Raw genomic sequence first — 9488 nt, 5'->3', positions numbered from 1 at the left:
CTATCCTTACTTAACCCATGAGATATTGAGAACCCCTCCACGCGTTGGGTTGCGAGGATTTGCTATTTGTGTGTAGGTGCTACTTACATAGTCTTGCGGATCTTCCTACTGGATTGATACCTTGGTTTCATAACTGAGGAAAATACTTGATGTTTTTTGCTACATCACCCTTTAAGCATGGAGGTAAACCAACACATCTACAAGACGAACCACACACACAGAAGACCTCATATGCAAGTGCGATGGATGCCAAAAGTTCGATCGACATGCCCGTGTGCCAGCTCAAGAGTTGCGCATGATCCCAGTTACATGGCCATTTGCAGTATGGGGGCTTGATATGGTTGGTCCATTCAAGATGTCTCCGGATAAAAAGACTGTCGGGATCCCGATCCTAAGCCATAGGAATCCAGCCTGTAACACATTGCATCCCTTTGCGGTGTGACGTACGATTATCCCCACGGCTGCCACCTTACCTTAGCCGGGACCGTTTGCGCCTTTTGATTCACGTATGCATTAGTGTTGCTAGCATTCCAATGTCAAAGAACCCGGGTTGACATATCTAGTCATAAACTCAAGTGGCTCGACCGTACAGAGACAGGCATACATAACCCAACAAAGCAGGTGTCGGTTAACAATGAGTGTAGTCGAGTCGTAGCAAGCTACAAGGACTCCATTACACCGCGTGACATTTCCCCGTAGGGACAGACACGGCAACTAAGAAGGATACATGTCAGTCAACCAATGTGTCCTCAGCAGTAGTGAACTACCAAGGCTCGCTGGAATCACAAAGGGGCATTTCTCTGTATAGAGAGCTACTAAGGCATACGACTAGGTGTCGAATCCCATACATATCATAGTGTATCACACGTACGCATGACATACTAGATATGCATAGATACAACAATGGCATCACAACATAACCATACAACATCACGAAATTTATTTAGAAGACTCGGAAGAGTCTTGCATAATATGTTCATACAAGCAGGGGTCACATGACCCGACACTCAAAGTCATACAAACAAGTCACACAAACCAATGGAAGCACAAAAGATTCCTGAGTACACACAGATGAAATGATAAGGCATAAAGCCAGACTATATACAGATCCCTTCTGAAAGGGGACAGGTCGTAGCTGGCACACCACTACGTAGGGGACGGGGCCTTTAGCCCCGGCCCGTAAGGGGCTTTAGTCCCGGTTCACCAACCGGGACTAAAGGGGCGGGACTAAAGGCCTAACCTTTTCATCCCGACCCTGTTAGAAGCCGGGACTAAAGTTGCTCCACGTGGGCGCCTCGTAGCGCCCCAGGGGCAGGTCCTTTAGTCCCGGTTCGTTACAAGGACCGCGACTATGGATTTTCAGATTTTGCTTATTTTTGGTTTTTGTTTTTTGAATGAAATTATTTTTGGGTTTTAGGGTTTAGGTGTTCGGGAGATTAACGTGATGCCTCGTTTGGTGTTTTGGAATTAGTTTTCATATAATTTAAATAGAAATAATTATGCATATATATATAAGATTAACTTATCTTACAAGCGAGCATATATATACAATTACATGGAGATCTGAATTATCGGGACTAGAGCCAGTCTATTCGATTACATGGACGAACATCAGTAATGGCCCCTAGCTACACTAAATCGTCCTTTGTCATCTATAGCTTCCGTCCTCAGAAAGGTCGCAAGCTCCTCTGCAACAGCAATCGCGCGTTGCTCTGGTAGGACCTTCGTCGTCATGGCCGTGTGCTATATAAGAAGAGGAGATGAATATGAATATCAATCATGATAACAAAGAATGATGGGTAAAAATAGAGGTGTGAATGTTCATTGCTTACGTCGAATCTGTGATCCTTGTGCTCAGAGGTAAACGTGCGAATGGTCTCGCAAACATAGTATCCGCATAGATGCGTTCCCCGTGGCTGCTAGTCGCACTTTACGAGAATAGAATATATATAATCAAAATAATAATCTAGCATCATAAACGTATTGAAAATTAATAGAAGTATATCATACTACTACTTACGTGAGCCACTCTAAAGGTCAGCTTCTCATGAAAGTTACCGGGAGTCACGCACTTGAACCGCTTCCAAACCCTGCCCGACAAGGATAATGATTTGCTAAGTTTTTCATTAATTGATATATTAGAAAATCATCGAAAGAGACCGATAGAGCGCAAGAATGATTAAAATTACCCTTGGAGCATGTCCTGTAGGCTTTGGAACAGTTCCAAGGGTCTCGATAATGGGTCGAAGGCATCAACTCTTCCCTTATCAATTTGAATGTCCAACAGAATCCAATGGAAGCTGCACATGTATATATATATATATATATATATATATATATTTGTGTGTCAGTAACTTATCAATTACACTTATAAGTGAATGGACACAACAGAGTAAAGACCCTCACCTGAAGTTGTATGGAAACAGTATGTGGTCACAGAAATTTCGATCTATTAGAAAGCTTAGAAGGTTTTCCTCCGTCTCCTTGGGATAATTAGTTAGCGTCGCTATATGTATTTTATCTGGGTCAATAAACCCAATATTTAGGATGCTCTTACTTTTACAATCCAGAATCTTCATTCTGCATAATAGAGTACAAGTTATATATAGACAATGAATTGAAATAACTAAACAAGTTATATGTAGACAACGAATTGAAAAACTTACAGACAATAGCAACTCATAGGCGATTTGTCGAGGGCGTCGCCATTGTACATCTGGAAGAGTTCATCAAAGTGGATATGGATTTGTTCGGGGCGGCCGTAGTACTCCTGTGGGACACTCATCACGATCATCGTTCTCCCATTCTTTGATTCACTTAAGTACCATTGATGCAAGTAACACATATTTGTTGGGAGATCATCTTTGCTGACCAAAGGCTCACCCATGACAAACTGTGGCATAGGGGCTACCACAGCCTTGGGTATCTTGTCGTCTTGGGAAGATAGCAATTCTTCAACCGAGACACCACATGCAGCCACCAACTCCTTTGCACTTTCTAAAGCTAGCCCTGCATCGGAGGGGGAACATTCTCGGTTAACACCTTGAGGGGTGGGATCGACTGTTTGGCCTGTTGTCCAAGCTGAGGAACGTCTGATTTTTTCTTGCTTGTAGTTGAACTTGATTTGCTCCCACTTGCACTTGCACGTGATCTGCTCTTTTTCACTTCCTTCTGCAATGTGCGTGTATAGTCATCAGGCTTATGGTGTAAGTCATAAGGTCTGATAGGAAGATTAGCATGACGTACCTTTGGGAGGGGTGACAATTTGCGCTTTGGGGTGCTCTATGGCTTAGGAATCGTCGGCGGAGCGTTCTTGGTGGCACGCTCCCGCTTAGTAACCGGAGCGGGCGGCGGCAGAGACGGACGACCCAAGTCCGGCGGCGGTGATCAAGATGGACTCGTGTTGTGCTGGGCGACGTCATGTGGAGGGCTTGCACGTGATCTTCTCTTTTTCACTTCCTTCTGCAATGTGCGTGTATAGTCATCAGGCTTATGGTGTAAGTCATACTGTGATGAAAGGGGGTACGATCATAATGTCCGATAGGAAGATTAGCATGACGTACCTTTGGGAGGGGCGACCGTTTGCGCTTTGGGGTGCTCTGTGGCTTAGGAATCGTCGGCGGAGCGTTCTTGGTGGCACGCTCCCGCTTTGTATCGGTGGCAAGCTCAGGCTTTGTATCCGGAGCGGGCGGCGGCGGAGCGTTCTTGGTGGCACGCTCCCGCTTTGTATCCGTGGCAGGCTCAGGCTTTGTAGCCGGAGCGGGCGGCGGCGGAGCGTTCTTGGTGGCACGCTCCCGCTTGGTATCCGTGGCAGGCTCAGGCTTTGTATCCGGAGAGGGCGGCGGCGGAGCGTTCTTGGTGGCACGCTCCCGGTTTGTATCCGTGGCAGGCTCAGGCTTTGTATCCGGAGCGGGCAGCGGCGGAGCGTTCTTGGTGGCACGCTCCCGCTTTGTATCCGTGGCAGGCTCAGGCTTTGTATCCGGAGCGGGCGGCGACGGAGCGTTCTTGATGGCACACTCCCGCTTTGTATCCGTGGCAGGCTCAGGCTTTGTATCCAGAGCGGGCGGGGGCGGAGACGGACGACCCAAGTCCCGTGGCGGTGATCGAGATGGACTCGTGTTGTGCTGGGCGACGTCATGTGGAGGGCTTGGAGGTAATGAAGGTGTAGGTGACCTGCGAAGACTCGGAGGCAGTGTTGTCCTTGGGGCCGAGCCTGGAAGCTTGATGTAGTTCTTGTCCCATAGGATGAATCCACCCAGTACTTCTCCAAGTGTCCTCTCATCTTCGGGTCCAGCTATGTCGAGCTCCATATCACTAAACCCCGTCATGATTTCATCCACCCCGACTTTAGCAAAGCCAGCTGGAATCTCACGGCCATGCCAGCATGCATCAGGGCCAGAAGGTAAAGCTTGTCCGACGGGCACCTTCATGGATATGTTCTTGAATTTCTGATGGAGTTCACATGATGTTGACTCCTTGATTCCATCCACGGGGTAGCCGGGACCGCCCTCTATCATTCTTCGTTCATCATCGGGCGGGGCCTCAGATTCAGCCATGCTGCTTTTCCGCTTAGATGGGGCGCCGGTAATATCAAGTGCAGGATCTTCCTGGCGCGGTACTCCTCTAAGCTCATCAATCTGCTTCTGTTGCTCGTTAATCCTGGCAAGCAACTGGTTGAACTTGTCATTCTCCTCATCCTGCTGCCGCTCCTTTGCTCTCTCTTGGCTTCTGTAAGTGTCTTGGTCTCTGGCAAACCCAAGCCACCACGGGTAAGATGGACCGAAGCCTCGCGTTCGTCCTCCATGTTCGTCATTGCCGAGGACCAGTGTGAGCAAATCTTTATCTCTATCTGAAGTGAACTTTCTTTGTCCCTCCTTAATTTCTTTCACTATCCTTTTCCAATTCTCCCTGGGTATCCTAAGATTGTCATTGCAGATGAGGTCCCCTGTTGTTTCGTCGTACGACCCACCATGCGCAAGGAACCAATTTCTTGCTCTCAATTCCCACTCATCACGGAGTGGTTCAGGTACGATGCCTTTATCTATCAGATCTTGCTCTTTCTTTTCCCACTTTGGGATGGCAGTCTCATAGCCCCCTGGCCCCAGCCTGTGGTGATATTTCTTCTTGTCGGCATTTATCTTGTTCTTTTCTGATAATGCCTGGGAATCTTCTGACTCCTTCTACTCTTGAAATTCCTTCCAGTGATTCGCCTGCTTGGCTAGATACCCCTCGAATACTGGCACTTTCTTTGTCTCCAGATAGTTTTTCCATAGCTTCTTCTTCCAGCTACGGAACAGTTCGGCCATCTTCTTTAGAGTCCACTGCTTGACTTTGGCCCTCTGTTTGTTTGCGGCGTCTTCATTCTCACATTCTGGCAGGTTGAAATGTGACATGAGATCATTCCAAAGATTATCTTTGTACCTTTCGGCGACATAGTCACTATCGGCTGCCCCTTTGCGCTTGTTCCACTCCCAAACGCTGATCGGGACGTGATCCCTAACGAGAACTCCGCATTCGTTCTTGAATGTGTCAGCAACATTCTTAGGAAGCTTTGGTTCGCCCGTAGGCATTATCACCTCAAAGGTGTAATGCGTCCGTGCATCCAACTTTCTAGTCGGGCCTCGTTTCATAGATTTGCTCGATGTGGAGGCCTAAGAGCGAGAAACTTTCATCAAATGAATGTATATGTATACAATGTAGAGCTATCTCCAATATTTTTCACATATTACAAGTGATTGTCGAACTTCATATGTATACCTCGCCGGACTTTATTATTTCTTCACCGGCTTCTCCACCGGCTTCTCCATCAGTGGAGCTATCACCTTCTCCGTCATTGGACCTATCTCCTGCCCCATCGGCTTCATCTTCGTGTCGCTCGACCTCCATTCCATATACGGAGTCGTTTAGATATGACGTCGGAGATTCGGCTGGTTCAACATCGGGGCCGTCTTTGATTATATCTTGGAGAAGTTCTTCCTCTTCGAGGTTCCTGATATGTGGATCCATAGTTCTGCAAAAAACGGACATTTGATTAACTAATAAACTAACAAACTATATAAGAGGGGTTGGAAACTTCGAAGGCTCGTTTTATATAGGAGGACCTTTAGTCCCGGGTCTTGGCTAGAACCTAAACTCTAAAATACCAGCCGGGCGGAGCCCTGTCCCGGACACTTAAGCATATACAATAGCAAAATTAAACTAGTTCTATTAATTTTCTTGCTAAAAATAAACTATTAACACTTAAGCATATACAATAGAAAAATTAAACTATTAACACTTAAGCATATACAATAGCAAAATTAAGCAATAATCTAAGAAACACTATTAACACTTAAGCATATACACCATACAATAGCAAAATTAAATGACAAAAAAAATATTTCTTCTTCTTGTAACCCTAAACTAATTTCTCTTCTTCTATTTCTCCTCTTCTTCTATTTCTTTTTCTACTTCTACTTCTCCTCTTCTTCTACTACTTCTCCTCTCCTCTTCTTCTATTTTTCCTCTTCTTCTCCTCTCCTCCTCTTCTTATTCTCCTTTTTCTTCTTTTCTTCTCCTCCTCTTCTTATTCTCCTTTTTCTTCCTTTCTTCTCCTTTTTCTTCTTTTCTTCTCCTTTTTCTTCTTTTCTTCTCCTTTTTCTTCCTTTCTTCTCCTTTTTCTTCCTTTCTTCTCCTTCTTCTTCCTTTCTTCTCCTTTTTCTTCTTTTCTTCTCCTTTTTCTTCTTTTCTTCTCCTTTTTCTTCTTTTCTTCTCCTTTTCCTTCTTTTCTTCTCCTCCTCTTCTTATTCTCCTTTTTCTTCCTTTCTTCTCCTTTTTCTTCTTTTCTTCTCCTTTTTCTTCCTTTCTTCTCCTTTTTCTTCTTTTCTTCTCCTTTTTCTTCTTTGCTTCTCCTTTTTCTTCTTTGCTTGTGCTGGCCGGAGTGTTGGGGAGGAGGGGGTGTGGGGCTTACCGGCCGGAGGTGTCGACGGCACGCAGCGAGGAGGACGGTGGCGCGCGACGAGGAGGACGGCGACGCGCGGCGAGGAGGGCGGCGCGCGGCGAGGAGGACGGCGGCGGCGAGCAGGACGACGGCGACGGCGAGGAGGACGGCAGGCGGCGGTGAGCAGGACGGCGGGCAGCCTGACGGCGTCGTCGAGTTCGTCGCTTGCCGCGCCGGGCAGGAGAACGAGAGGAAGAAGAAGAGAAATGGACAATTTGGGTTCGAAATTTTCTAACTCCCGCTTATACATGGGGATCTTTAGTCCAGGGTGGAGCCACGACCCGGGACTAAAGACCCTTTTTCGGGCAGACCAGAAGGCGGGAAGCAGGGGCCTTTAGTCCCGGGGCGTGGCTCCAACCGGGACTAAAGGGGGTCTTTAGTCCCGGGTGGAGCCACGACCCGGGACTAAAGGCCTTTTTTCGGCAGACCAGAAGGCGGGAAGCAGTGGCCTTTAGTCCCGGGGCGTGGCAAGAACCGGGACTAAAGTTTTGCCTATATAAACCCTCACCCCTGCCCGCCATATCCCCTGTTTTTTCGTAGTTGAAGTGTGACCATGCCATGCTCTTGCCACTCTAGTTCATGCACATGACGTGTTCGATGAAATGCCCGAGCCACTCTACTTAAGCTTTCTCCTCTCCAAGCTCGACCTCCAAGCTCCATTTTCCTTAATATTGGTCTAGGTTTGGCCGTGCACCAACTGCGAGCACCACCGTGGTGAGCCTCTTGTTCTTATCTTCTTTTTAAAATCAAAAAAATCTTACTTGTATGATTTAGATAGATACTTGTATAAATTACTCACTTTCATTAATTTTTGTTATTATATAGTGCGATGGTTTTGGTATCCGCCTTCGTCGGCCCTCGTCCTGTCTATGATTCGGATGTGGTATGTATTATCTTTTATAACTATTTGTTTTATTTAGTGTTTATGACAATTATGACGACCAATGTGACATATATTTTTTTAATCTAGGAGGTATGTGAACCAGAAATTCCAACCCACATAAAAATTCTTGTCGAGAAGTTAAATTTGGTTGAAAAAGAAAACAAATACTTGAAGAAAAAATTGAAAATAATTGAGGATAAGAATATGGAACTGGAGTTGCATGTCGCCGATGTCATCGATGATCGCAAGAAGAAGATCGATGCGATGCGGTTGAAGATGGATGCAATGCGCTTGAAGATGGATGAAATGCGCTTGAAGATTAGGAATATTAGAAAATATGCCATTGATAAAGAGGCTTGGTATCATTATGCTGTTGGGTCAATTGTTACCTTAGTTGCGATTTTGATCGTGTTTGTTGTTGCATTTAAATGTTTTACATAGTTGTATGTTGTTTTATGAGAGAACTTTATGTATTTATTTTTTGCAATAATAACATTTGATCACTACTGGTCTTTGGCTTTAATGTGATGATGAACTTGTATTAATTTGGTCATATGTTCTGCAATGGTTTTTTGAACTTATTTGAACTCCATACTTTGTGTGTGTTCAAAATGCACCATTCAAAGGCACATCACAAAATTTCAACAATTTCTGACTTCATTTCGTATATTTCGTGCATTTACTTATTTTTTTTGAGCTAGTTGACCCTGAAATTGAAAAGCACTACAAATGAACTCTGAAAATGTTGAAAGTTGGCATGCTATCATCATTTCACCCACATAGCATGTGTTAAAAAGTTGAGAGGGCTACGACAAAAACTGGATGCACTTCGTGTACAAAACGGATAATCTCTCTCGAAGTATCAGGGTTTCGAACGAGAACTCATCTCTTACAAAGGGATTTCCATTTTTTTGAACTTATTTGAACTCCATACTTTTTGAGTGTTCAAAATGCACCATTCAAAGGCACATCACAAAATTACAACAATTGCTGACTTCATTTGGTATGTTTCGTGCATTTACTTTTTTTTGAGCTAGTTCACCCTGAAATTGAAAAGCAATACAAATGTACTCTGAAAATGTTGAAAGTTGGCATGCTATCATCATTTCACCCACATAGCATGTGTTAAAAAGTTGAGAGGGCTACGACAAAAACTGGATGCACTTCGTGTACAAAACGGACAATCTCTCTCGAAGTATCAGGGTTTCGAACGAGAACTCATCTCTTACAAAGGGATTTCATTTTTTTGAACTTATTTGAACTCCATACTTTTTGTGTGTTCAAAATGCAACATTCAAAGGCACATCACAAAATTTCAACAATTTGTGACTTCATTTGGTATATTTCGTGCATTTACTTATTTTTTTTGAGCTAGTTCACCCTGAAATTGAAAAGCACTACAAATGAACTCTGAAAATGTTGAAAGTTGGCATGCTATCATCATTTCACCCACATAGCATGTGTTAAAAATTTGATAGGGCTACGACAAAAACTGGATGCAGTTCGTGTACAAAACGGACAATCTCTCTCGAAGTATCTGGGTTTCGAACGAGAACTCATCTCTTACATGGATACTATGAAAATGAAAAGTGTTTGAAATTTAGTACATTCCATACATGCATTACA

This window comes from Hordeum vulgare, chromosome 3H, assembly GCF_904849725.1.
Source record: "Hordeum vulgare subsp. vulgare chromosome 3H, MorexV3_pseudomolecules_assembly, whole genome shotgun sequence".
NCBI classification, from domain to species: Eukaryota; Viridiplantae; Streptophyta; class Magnoliopsida; order Poales; family Poaceae; genus Hordeum; species Hordeum vulgare.
The sequence above is the reverse complement of the archived record's forward strand: the minus strand, read 5'-3'. Positions refer to the sequence as shown.